This window comes from Myotis myotis, unplaced genomic scaffold (assembly GCF_014108235.1).
Source record: "Myotis myotis isolate mMyoMyo1 unplaced genomic scaffold, mMyoMyo1.p scaffold_m19_p_12, whole genome shotgun sequence".
Classification (NCBI taxonomy): Eukaryota; Metazoa; Chordata; class Mammalia; order Chiroptera; family Vespertilionidae; genus Myotis; species Myotis myotis.
In genome coordinates, this window is record NW_023416316.1 from 12,067,861 (window position 1) to 12,081,486 (window position 13,626).

Genomic DNA, 13,626 nt, shown 5'->3' on the forward strand with positions numbered 1-13,626 from the left:
ATATATTTTAAGATACCAAGAGAGCCTCCTCTGGCCAGATTTGTATTTTCAAGTTTTTTGCGTCTACCACACTTAGCCATCTTTCTGGGTAGCATAATGGTAATTTATTGCCATGCTCCAGTTTAAACCTTCATAGTCATACCACATTTTTGTATTAAAATTAACTCTATCAATACATATAATATCTTCACATAAGTGGCAGAATATATATCATATTTGAGTGAGAGAAAAAAACATCTTTATACTAATATGAATTCATATATTTCTGTTTTTATAGTCTGTTTTTAAATCTTTGTTGTTGAGAGTATTACAGATGTCCCTCTTTTTTCTTCTCATTTCTTCTCATTACCTGGTTCTTGCCCCACCCCAGGTCTTCGCCACCCTATTGCCTGTGTCCATAGGTAATGCATATATGTATATAAGATCTTTGTTTAATCTCTTCCCACCCCTATACCCCTTCCCCTCTGAGAATCCTCAGTCTATTCCACTTCCATGCCTCTGATTCTATTTTACTCACCAGTTTATTCTGTTCATTAGATTTCTTATTCGTTTATTTTTATTTTTATATTCAGTTGTTGATAGGTATGTATTTGTTGCCATTTTGTTCATATTTTTTATCATTTTCTTTTTCTTCCTGTTCTTAAAGAATACCCTTCAACATTTCATATAATACTGGTTTGGGGGTGATGAACTCCTTTAGCTTTTTCTTGTCTGTGAAGCACTTTATCTGACCTTCAATTCTAAATGATAGATTTGCTGGATAGAGTAATCTTGCTTGTAGGTCCTTGCTATTCATCACTTTGAATATTTCTTGCCACTCCCTTCTGGCCTGCATAGTTTCTGTTGAGAAATTAGCTGATAGTCGTATGGGCATTCCCTTGTAGGTAACTAACTGCTTTTCTCTTGCTGCTTTTAAGATTCTCTCTTTGTCTTTTGCTCTTGGCATTTTAATTATGATGTGTCTTGGTGTGGCCCTCTTTGGGTTTCTCTTGTTTGGGACTCTCTTTGCTTCCTGGACTTGTAAGTCTATTTCTTTCACCAGGTAGGGGAAGTTTTCTGTCACTATTTCTTCAAATAGGTTTTTAACATCTTGCTCTCTCTCTTCTTCTGGCACCCCCATAATGTGCATGTTGGTACACTTGAAGTTGCCCCAGAGGCTCCTTACACTATCTTCATATTTTGGGGCTCTTTTTTCTTTTTGCTCTTCTGCTTGGGTGTTTTTTGCTTCCTCATATTTAAAATCATTGATTTGATTCATGGAATTCTCTACTTTACTGTTGAAGCCCTGTATATTATTCTTTATTTCAGTCAGCTTATGCTTAATTTCTGACTGGTCCTTTTCCATTTTCTTGGCATCTCACTAAGATCCTTGAAATTCTCACTAAGTCCCTTGGAGGTTTCTAGCAGGTTCTTGAGTAACCTTATAACCATGGTTTTGAACTCTATATCCAGTAGTTTGCTTTCTTTTATTTATTTCATTTGTGAAATGTTTCTTTGTCTCTGCATTTTGGCTGCTTCCCTGTGTTTGTTTCTATGTACTGGATAGAGCTGCTATGTCTCCTTGAGTTGGTAGAGTGGCCTTGTGTAGTGGGTTTCCTATAAGGCCCAGTGGCTCCCCAGTCACCTGAGCTGGTCCCTCTAGGTGCACCCCTCTGTGAGCTGTGAGCACAGTCTTGTTGTAGTTGAGACTTGATTGCTGTTGGTGTCACTGGGAGGAATTGACCTCCAGTCCAATTGGCTATGAGGACCAGCTTTGACTACAATGGGAGAGCTGCTGTGCAGGAGACACCCCTATGGAGCAGGACTTGCTTCAGTGGGGCTTTGGTGCTCACTGAGTCTGCCCCTTTAATGTGTCACTTATGGATGTGTAGAGTTGTAATCTGGTATGGTCTGACACTGACTACTGGGTGCACTGGCTCTTGGATCTCCAGGGAGATGCAAAGTCAGCCACTGCCTGGGGCCACCCAGCAGGTGCTACAGAGACATCTGCAGATTCCTCCTCTTTGTATGGGGTTTGGAAGTGCCCAGATGAGGCCCAGCTGTGAAGCCAGGCAGGCTGGTGTTGGTGCCAGGTCTTGGGACTTTGGTTGATAGGTTTGGGACTCCCTGACCCAGGTGCCACTTGTTGATTTTAGCCTGAGCAAGGACAGGCCATTCATATGCAAAAGCTGCTGCACACAGCTTGGGTGGGGTTTAAATTGGATGAGGCAGGATCTTAGGCAATCACCAGGGTGGAGCAAACAGAAATGGCTGCCAGTCTTCTGACAGGGGAGATCCCAGCACAGGAACAATGATTCCTGTGAGCACCTCGGTCTGGGAGAAAGCCGCCCTGAGTTCCTGCCCCAACGCCAGACAATCCAGTTCCTCCTTGTATGTGTCTTTGTCTTCCAAAGCCTCGCCCTGGTGCTGGAGCTCAGAGAAAGCAGGAGGAAGTGGGACCTTGTAAGTCCAGTTCCGGGAGCCGACCTTTTAAAAGGAACAGCTGGGTCCCCAGCATCCTCTATGTCACTGAGCTCCAATTCACACTGGTTTTTACAGCCTGTACTTAGGGGACTTCTCTTCCCAGCTCTGGGACCCTGGGCTGGGGGGCTGGTGTGGGGCTGGGACCCCTTGCTCCTCCGGGCGGTCTCCACAGAGAGGATCTCCTTCCAAATTAAAAAAGCAGCACACATGGGTGCCAGATCAGCCTGTTCAATGCCTCCACACCTCCTACCAGTCTCAGTGTGCTTTCTTCTTCACTTGTCTAGTTGTAGGACTTCCATTCAGCCAGCTTTCCCACGGTCTGATGATGGTTGTTCTGTCTTTTAGTTATAATTTTGATGTGGTTGTGGGAGGCAGCGAGTACAGGCCTTTACCTACCCCACCATCTTCCCTCTGATCTCTGTTTTTATAGTCTTCACATAAATTTTTTTTTCTGTGTTTAATCCTTTGAGGATGAAAGAATGTAAGACACCTAAAAATACAGGGTGTGGTAAAAATAGTTTTACAGTTGTTTGCATGGAAAATGATACAATAATTAATAAACAATAATAATAATACAAGGATACTGTGTTTCTCCTACTCATAAATGTAAACCTACTTCTGCCCCACTCTGTGTAATTCTAAATCTTGGCGGTCTGGATCTTAGTTTTAGCTTTGCCGTGTACTGTGTGACCTTGATAAAATTGCTCTACCTCTCTGTTGATATTTCCAAAGCTGTAGAAATGGGGAAAATGAGCTCATATATTCTTACAGTCAATTATGATATGGACGAAATGTTCCTACAGCTCTAATTTATATAATTGATGTATATAAATTCCCTTTTTTGGTGCTTTTTTTATGAACATGAACAGATTTATTAGTCAAACTTAGTCTTATTTTGTAAAAGGTGAAAGTTGTATGATCAATATTAGGCATATTATCCTCACTGATACCTGTAAAATTTGACAAAAGATACCAATTCCTCCTGCAGAAATGCATACGGGCACATGCTTGTGAATTCAGGCCTGAATTTCTGTGCAGTCGTGCAGACCCTGAAGCCCACCTGTGTATGGACCCAGATGACTAAGACTCAGTCTCTCCCCACCTTTCTGGTCTAGACACCCAGCAGGAGCCTAGTATGGTAGTGTTATTCCACAATAAGTACACCAGCCTCTTTTTCTGACATCAGCTTTATAAAGGGCTAGCACTTTGTGAGTCTTTGAAAGCAAGCAGGTGTGATTTGGCTGAGAAACTGGAAGAAAGCATATGAGGTAGGAGAGCCTCGATGGGTTGGTTGGTCCTGTTAGGTTGCAGTATACAGTGGAGAGCTCTCTGCATCTTTCTTGCTAATGGCAGAGTTCTATGACCTTGCTAGTCATCCACTGTGTTGAGTTTTGCCTATAAGAACCAAGTATGCTATTCTCAGTCCTCTTGCTGGCATTTCCCTTGAAAACCCCCTCCCCACCCTCCCTCCATGTCACGTACTTTCATAGGGCAGAGACACTCAGGATCTATGTCATGACCTCTCTCCCGGAGGAGATGCTTTCACAGAGGAGGTGGCATCTCTGAATTGCCATAGAGGCTAGTAAAGAGTCATAGAGTCATTGGCGAAAAAACTGCTGTTTTCCTTCTGGATCTCTTCCTTACCACCCTCCAGGAATAATTTCCTCCCTTCTTGTGTATTGCTTCATGACTCCCATTACGTGACCTTGATTCCTTTGTGTGCCTTCTTCTCCTGCTCTATGAGGAGCTCCTTGATCAAATGGACAGCCTTCTAACTGGATGCAAAGCATGATGCTGAAGGCCTGGAGTATAATTGCTATAAAATAAATGAATTAATAAAGGAAAGCATGAAACCCATATGAGTTAATATAGAATGTATGCAAATAGGCTTTATCCCATGCTTAGGTTATAGAAAACTCTTGGTAAACGTCCCTTCCACAGAGCGGTCTGCCTTGACCATGTAATGTAGTCTTTACAGCAGGTTATAATTCTAGGTGTAATTATAATCATTTATTTAATATTTATCACTCTTATAAACTGCATGAAGAAGCTTCATTTATGGGACAAGAACAGTACCTGGAACAAACATCAGTCCTGAATATACATGAATAGAACAAGCAAGTCAGTCATCTCTTCTTCCCTTCCCTAATCCCCTCTTTCCTTTTTTATTTTTTCCCCTCTTCATCTTTCCTTGTGTGCTTCTTATGTCTCTAACTTGGGTTTCCATGCTTATTCACCTCTTTATCTTCACTCATTCTTTCATTTTCTTTGTATGTGTGTGCTTTCTTTTTTTCCTACAAAAATTATACCTGATGATTATAATAATGATGATGGTGATGATAATGATGATGACATTAATACCAATCACTTATTTAGAGTATATTATTTTCCAGACACTAAGCATTTCACCTAAATTAATTTATTTAATGATCCCCCAAATCCTAAGGAATAGGTGCTACTCTACTTCCCAGTTTGCAGAAGTAGAAACTGAGTCTTGGGGGTGAGGTTATGGAGACAGTGTCAGTGATGGCTGCAAACCGGGGATCTGACTTCAGAAGTCACAGTCTTTAACCACTGAGGCAGTGATGCCTCCTGGAAGCCTCAATGGTCTCAAGTAAAATATTATAGGAACCCTTAGAGAGTTTTGGATTTAGACTGAAATAGGATCGGATGGTTTTCAAATGTTCTTTGTTACTCTTTCACCAGTTTCTTAGAAAATTCACTTCAAATTATCAATCTGAAAATGGATTTGACTGGATTAAAAGTCTAAACCACTCTGGCCACCCCGGCTGTCACAGACAACCTGACAGCCTCCATGGTTCTTAATGTGGGGAATTATGGGAGAATCGTGAACCTGTCAGGATGCTTGACCAGGTCCTTGTCTTGCCGGTGAATGACAGCAGCACCATTTCTACCTCCACTTGCTTTTCTGTCTGAGAGCAGCTAATTCTGGAGCTCTACACAGAATATTTGCAACTGAAGCTTCCAGTCAAAAACTGACGTTGTGCAGAAAAGTGGGCATAGGTTAAGAAAGAGGGCCCTGGGTGGGAGTCAGCCCACCTGAGTTATAATCCTTCTTTAAGATCCCCAACTAGGTGATGTGGAGAAAGTCACTCAGCATGTCTAGACCTTTCCTTCCTCTTTCTTATCTGAAGAGATTTGGCCTTACATCATTCAAGGTCCCCATCAATTATAAAATTATTTAAAACTCATTTAAAATGATACACAAAGCCGTAACTGGTTTGGCTCAGTGGATAGAGCATTGGCCTGCAGACGGAAGGGTCCCAGGTTCGATTCCGGTCAAGGGCATGTACCTTGGTGGCACATCCCTAGTAGGAAGTGTGCAGGAGGCAGCTGATCAATGTTTCTCTCTCATCGATGTTTCTAACTCTCTATTCCTCTCCCTTCCTCTCTGTAAAAAAATCAATAAAATATATTTTAAAAAATAAAAAATAAAATGATACACAAAAAAGAAAAGCCAATGAATGGATTGCCTCCAAGGCAGTTTGACTCCAAGGTGGAGAGCTGCAACTCTGAAGTTTAAATCAGAGCCCAAATGACACTCTCTCCTACCCATCTCCAAAGACTGTTCTGACTGAGAATTAGAATATGAAAAAGAGGAATGAGCTGTGGCTTATTCAGGGCAGTGCAACAAATGGAAATCAACTGTGAAGAAGATGAGTCCGGTGCCGCGAGGTGGTGGAGATCTGTAGGGAGTGAGCATTTAAGTAAGAACAATGAAGAAGAAAAAAATGGGCCTGATGTGATCTGAGAGCTGGAGTCAGCCTTTGTGTGGAGCTGGCAGTGAGTGGAGCAGAGCTTCCTGAAGTCGGAGGCTGGGTGTGCTGCTGAATCGGGCTTTTAGTAACAGACACTTCCTCTCACAGTGACCCAAATGACTAAAGGGGATTTCTGAGTTCCTAAAGTGAAAATCCAGAAGTAGGAAGCTCTTTGGGTGGGTTTGACGCCGTGGCTCGGAGATTTCTAAGAGCAAGTAGGTTCCTTCCACCTGTCTGCTCTGCCTCCTTTTGTGGCGGTTTCAGCTGCATTGTAAGGCTGCCTTCACTCCTGGAGTCAAAATGAATACGCTGTTTCTCATACCTCATTGATCAGGAAGAGCTGGAGGCATGGTTTTGGGTAGCTCTGCCAGACGGTCAAGGGAACTATTTCTCAAAAACCCTTAGAAAACCTTCCATGACCCCGTGACCCAACTTCAGTCCCACATCCATTCGTTTCTTAATCAGTATCCCTGGCCCTGGGCGTGGAATGCCTCTGTTACTCAAACAAGTCCCTGTAGCAAGGAGGCGATGAGTTCTTGATTGGGTTAGGTCAATTATGAATAGCACAAAGCCGGGCACTCAATCTCCCCCAGGCTCTTGGCTTCTCCATAGTGGAGGAGAAGAAACGTGGATATCGGGAGGCAACAAACATGCCCCCATGTGAAGTGGAAAACACTGAGAGGAGATGGCAACACATTTTATCTAGGAAATCAACCCCAAGTGATTTGTGATGGTTGCCTGGAGCGTTGTGGTTCAGAAGTATTTCAAGCCCTCATGACAATGTGCTCTATGTGATTATACATATCTGCTCTGGGCACTGAAAGAGGCAGTCTGCATCACATGGCTTTACCATTCTTGATTTAGCAGGTAATTGTACTTCAGAGAAGAAACATGTGTTGCCTAATTTCTGAAATCCCCTTCATTCAGAATCCAGAAGAGATGAAGGTACTACGGCCAGGTAGCGTTCAGTCCTGGATCTTGTACCATGCACCCTGGTACTATTTCTAAAAGTTATGGTTACTGACTGGGCTTTTCAAATCCTAAACACTTTTGCCTGTAGACACACGAGCCTAAATGAAAATGAAATATATGTAACGCAGCAAATGAAGTGAGACAGAACTAAATGTGATGCATAAAATCTTTATTACATCTAGGAAGTAACAATATTACAGAGCAAGCTGCTGTGAAGATGGGCTACAGCCGGTGAGCCACACAATTCTGTCTCCTCATCACTGGCACCTGCACGTCTACCACACAATCCTGTCTCCTCACCATTGGTACCTGCACGTTTATACAACATCAGAGGGCAGGTGGGGACATTGCCCACCCAGTCTTCTTGGCTTAGACCTAACGCTAAAGTGGGATGATGCCCTTGATAATAGGGACAGGTAGAAGTTGATAAATAATTGTGTTCAAAATATTGAATTTTTTTAAAAAGGTGTCTACTACAAACTGAATACTTAATATCCTATAAGGGAATCTAAAGATATAGACATAATAGATATTTGCAATAAATGGGCAGTCTACCTGGGATGTGGGTAGGGTGGCCTGTACCAATCAGCAGGAAAATGTGATACAGGAAATCTATTACGCAGCTGATGGAAGAACTTAGAGGCCAAAGAGGGACAGCGAGGCAACCCAAACTGACCCACAGCTGAAATGCACGACCATCCCTAAGCTTCTGAGGGAACAGGGAAGACGTTGTCCTATAGGAACCCTGGGCCAGGATCACGTGGAACCACAGCAGATCCTCCTGAAGAGGACAGAGGAAGATAAGAGACCCAGGCACTGATGTAGACACCACACAAGGTGGAAGTGGAGGAGGTGGCAGAGGTTGGGGTTAGAGTGGGAACTACCTTGCTCTCCCCCTTCTCACACTCCAGTCTCATTTTAATATTCCCACTGGCTGACTACATCTGCATATCAGTTCATAGGGAATCTGGAGTATGCAGTACCCAGGGCTCTGTCCCACAGAGGAGGGACACAAATGGATCTCAGGGAAAACAGGTCAGAACCTGACAGCATAAGGGCTGTCATAGTAGCTACAATTTATCACTTACTACATACCAAGGACAGTGCTAACTATTTTGCCTCCTTTGTGTTATTTAATCTTCCCAGCAGACTCACGAGGGAAATTCTGTTACCATCCCCTCTTATTTTTAAAAATGTGGAAACTGGCTCAGAGCAGTTAGGAACTTCCTCAACTCACCCAGCTTGGAAGAAGTTGGGCCAAGACTCAAACTCATATCTGTCTGTCTGTTTGTCAAGTCTGGGTTCTCCACCACAAGTTGATAGGACATGGACCACCATAAAGCAGGATGCTGGATGTGCCCTAAAGTGCCTGTGCTATTCCCGGGCAGATGGCAAGCATTCTCACTGGGAATATTTAAAATATAATCATGGAGGCTTGGGCCCTGGAGTTATTCCTTCAAAGATGAGAGCACAGGAATGACATTGGCTAAAGGAAATGGGGAGGAGATGGGAGGAATAACCAGTTGCTGGAGATACCAGTGCAGAACGGATGGCAGCATAGGAACCAACAATGACAAGAAAATGTGGGGCATTTTAAGGAAGGAGTGTAGGGTAAACTAGCTGAGCTGTTGTACAGAATAACATCCAAAATCTAATTTAGAACCTGAGGTTAGGGGGCCACTGATTTAGATTAGAGACCCACTTTAGAAATAATTTAAATATACATCTCTTATAATAATCTTTCACATTTGCATAATTCATAAAACTTTCCTAGATCCATTAATCCCAGCCAGCCGTCAAAGTAGCTCAGGTTATTTTGCTGATTATAAGTGGTGAAATTGAGGTTGAGGAAAGGTAAGCAACTTGCCCACAAAGATTTTGTGAGAGTGGAGGACTACAACGGATGCTGCTTAGCTCCTAATCTGAGATCTCTTCTCACATAATGAATGCGGATTTCCAAAGAAATTATGTTGTTGGTTTCAAACTACAGCAACTACCTCCAGGGAATTTAAAATGGAATGAATCATTATTAATAGTATACGGGAGAGATTCACAGATCCTTGAGGCAGAGATGCAATTGAGACTTGGCATAAAGTGGGACTCATTTGGGTAAAACTATCTTAATGGTCTCTTGGTGTGTTTTGCCTTCTCCCGGCCCCAAAGCTTCCTCAACTTTTCCAGTCTACGCAGAAAGTGAAAGAAAGAGAAAAACACCCACATTATAGAAAGAAGCTGGGCTGACATGTCTCTTTCCCTTTCTATGTTTCCCACACTCTCAGCAAGGAATTAGGGTTGGGCCCATGTTGTTCAGGTGCTTCTGTTCAGTCCAATCAGCAGCGAGAAATAAAATGCAGGAGGTCATGCTACTGAAGATGGTTGGCAAGACTCCCACTGGGAGGGAGAGCAGAGGTTACGGGACAGCATGACTTCCAATGGCATTTCCCACAGTGCGGCTGTGTTAGTATAAGGATTGCTGCACTGTCCGATGGGGGAAAGGTCATGTTTCCAGGCATCGTAAAGGCTTGAGGCAGGCACAGAAGAGAAGCAGGATGCTCACTGCCCCATTTACTTATAGAGCAAACCCACGCTTCCTCCCAAGCGAGGCTCTTCAAGCAGATAAACAGTCTGTTTTTTCACATCCTGTGCTGGAGATGGTTAACCCTCCAAGTCTTCTCAGGCAAAAGGAGGGCTACTGCATGGAGAGATTTAAGGAGCCTCATTTACAGGCTGTAATTTTATTCAGAGATCCCAGGGCTTAGTTCTTTGGGATGGACCTCTCTATAATAATCTTATTTCAGGAATAATGTTTTATAATATAAATGTCTCTGCCCTAGCCGGTTTGGCTCAGTGGTTAAAGTGTCAGCCTTCAGACAGGAGGGTCTCGGCTTTGATTCCTGGACAAGGCCAGTACCTCGGTTGTAGGTTTAATACCCAGCAGGAGGCAACCAATGGATGTGTCTCTCTCACGTCCATGTTTCTCTCCCCAAACCCCCACCCACATCCTCCCCCTTTCCACTCCCTCTAACAAATCAATGGAAAAATTTCCATTTTCAGGCCAGGATTTTAAAAAAATGTCCCTTACATGTGCACAGTTCACTATTTTCATTGCTCTCTTTTTGTTTAATTTTCACAATAACTTTCTGTGATGGGAAAGGTAGGCAAGGCCATTTGTTTCCCTATTTTAACATATGCATCTATTGAGGTTTGCAGAGGCTCGCAAGGTAGTGTGGTACCATTTCCATTAGAAGCCAGCTCTCACTATTCCCAATGCAACCTTCCTTCTTCTTGTACCGCAATTTTCACCTTACAACATCCCTCTTCTATTTCCTTCCTTTCCTAAATTTTATGGACAACGCCCTCCTTCCCCCATGGTTTCCCAATATCGCCTTGAATGTCTTTTTCTTTCTAGGTCTTAAAATTATGTTATCATCAAGTCTCTTTGGTTACTTCCATGTCCTTCTTTTCATTGCCACAGATACATCTGGGATGTGGGGGTCTGCGTCACAACAGGCAACTACTTTCCAAAATCTGAGAAGAGCCCACCGGATGAAACCACAATTCCCAGCTTAAACAGCAGAGCAAATAGACACCAAACTGAGACCCCTGCTGACGCTGACGCTGGGTGACTTGCGGCTCCTTGTTAACGTATTACAATAACCAGGCTTCTTATAAACTCACTGCTTTCTCTTGCCTCTTTCTCTTGAATTGTACCTCCATGTAAATACTTTTTCAAACTTTTAAAAATAATTCAGATCTAAAGGGGTGGTACCCAGTGTTTTTCTTTCCGAAATGTGATGGCTTGGCATTGAAGGGAGTCCCCCTTACTTCACTGTCACACAAGCCTGTTGCTGTGTCCTACCTTCAGGAAGAGGGGTCCTCGCCACAGCCCCCTTTAGACTTGCATGCTTTTGGAATTTGCATGTCATTTACAATCTGATCGGCAGGCACAGGACAAGAGTGGTGATAATTTTCCAGAAAGGGATGTTGTTATCCACGTAACAGATACACGAAGCAGAAAGAAGAGCTATGCAGATATCTGTGTGAGCCAGAGTAGAGCTGGGAATTCTGAGCACTAAGGTCAGAGGCAACTGCAGGGGTCCTTGGCATTGTGCCCTGGAGGACACTGAGGTAAAGTGTAGCCCTGGCACCTGCAGGAGTCAACCTGCACAGGACTGGCCTCAGTGTCCCAGGTCGGCAGGGTGCCCAGCCAACCTCCCTGTCTCCCTGTGGTTCACGGGCTGGCTGCCCCATTGTGTGGAAATGAAGCATTTAGGAGGAATCGGTGAAATCATCTTTGGAATTTTCCTGCTGGGTTGCACCCTCCTAATATCAGGGTTAAAAGCATGGGGTGGGTGTAAAGAACATTTCCAAAGGGCAGGCAGGGGAGTGGGGTGTGACATTGGGGGCGGAGAGGAGAGAGAAGGAAAGAAAAGGGTTTTGTGATGAGACTCTCCTGAGAGCCACACTCATCCAGCGGGGAAAGTTTGTTTGAAATATGTTTAATTGTGAATATCTGTTTAAGCTGGCAGCAGTGAGTTCATGGGGAGGGCTGCTTCTCCTGGGAGATGGTTCAACCTTTCTCTTCTGTTGTCCCCAGCAGGAACCCAGAGAAAGGAGAGTGTGGGAATGGGTGGGTGGGGATGCAGGCAGTGGTGAAGTCTGCCAGGGTTCAGATTGTGTTGCTGAGCAAATCATGGCCTTTCCCAGACTCCCATCTAGGAAAGTTGCCTGAATAAGGAGGGGAGCGGAACAGGGCCAGGAGCACCTGTCTAGAGTGAGAAGGTAAGCCCAGAAGGCTGACCTCAGTGTACAGTGAGAGAGGATGGAATGATCTATTAAAATATTCCTGATAAGCCAACAAACATTGATAGAGCCTGACTATGCACCAGGCACTGTACCTGGTCCTTGACCTCAATGATCTCGTTAAATCTTCCTATCAACCATGACTATGAGAGTGAGCAGTGTTGTGTTACTCCTGAGATAAAGATAAATGGGACCAGAGAAGTTTTTTCTGCCAAGAACACAAGACTAATAAGAGGAGAAATAAGACTGTTGCCCAAGTGAACCTGTTCCAAGGCCTGGGTGATAGAAGAGGTCATTTTACACCATAGCCCTCTTTAGCTTGTATAACAGAAACAATCTAGTTTTTAGAGCCATGTTCCAAGTCCTCTCTGACTCCTGAATCTGTGCTTCTAACCACCATGTCACATGGTTTCTTTCTCAACCCGTGGCCAGCCCCAAGTGCCCAAGAACATAAATCAGCAAACAGGGATCCTACAGGATTGGGTAAATAGCAAAGGCTGGTGAGGAGAGTCAAACAATACAGTTAGGAAAGAACAGAACAGTGTCGAGAAGCCAAGCAGGAGAGCCGAGAATGAAAAGCTCGTGGTGATGACAAAGAATTCACTGTAACGGGCCCGTTTTTCAATTTTCTCCCCCCAGCTGATCTGACAATAATCTTATTCCAACCAAATTCTCTTGTGCCGCACGGCTCTGTTTTTCCATCTCATTTTCTCTCACCTATTTTATTTCCATTCCATTAAACACCGCCTCCTCGTCCTTCCTGGCCACTCTATTTTCTGCCCGGCCTCGAGATGCTCCCCGAGCACCCCGCTCTCTCCAACAGCTTGCCTTCTTCCTCTGCCGGGTGACTAATAGCTTTGTGCTGAGCTCCAAGTCATCTGGGGGCAGGGCGGCTTTTACCCCACATGGGACCCTGGGAAGGGACCCAGCCAGCGTAGGTGGCAGGAGCAGGCAGACAGAAGGAAGGGGGGGGCAGTGAAGAAAGACCAGGGATATACTAGGGAGATGACAAAAAGAAAGCAAAATGAGAGGAAAAGAAGATGGAAGGAGTGAAAAGAATAAAGAGAGAAAAACTTTTAATTCAAGAAATGAAGGGATGTAAGATAAAAAAGAATCACAGAATGAGAGGGAAAAATAAGAAGAGACAGGTGGTAAAGAAAAATAGAAAGGGAGAAATAAAAATTAGATAACAGATAAGGCAGAGGAGAGAGAGGGAAAATAGTAAAGGCGAGGGGCCTGGGTTGGGGTAGGGGGAGTGAAGGGGCTGAAAAACAAAATGAAGTCATCAAGCACATCCATCGGGAAAGCAGTGGGAGACGTAGATCGCCAGCAGAAAGAAATATGGAGAGCAAAGAAAAACACACCCAGCGGGGAGAAGATAGATGTAAGCAAAGCAAGACTGACAGTGATTCTTAGATCAAAGGAAAAGATTATTTTTTTCAAGCTTATTTTTCCCTTGCCTCAACAAACACACCATTTTATTTGAACAACACACGAGCACATTAAAATAGCTAAAAAAATTACAAGTAATGCTATGGAGCCGTGTATAGAGGGATATCTGGTCAGCAATGCCTCCCGGAAGACCCCAGGGCTCCGTTTAAGCTTTGGG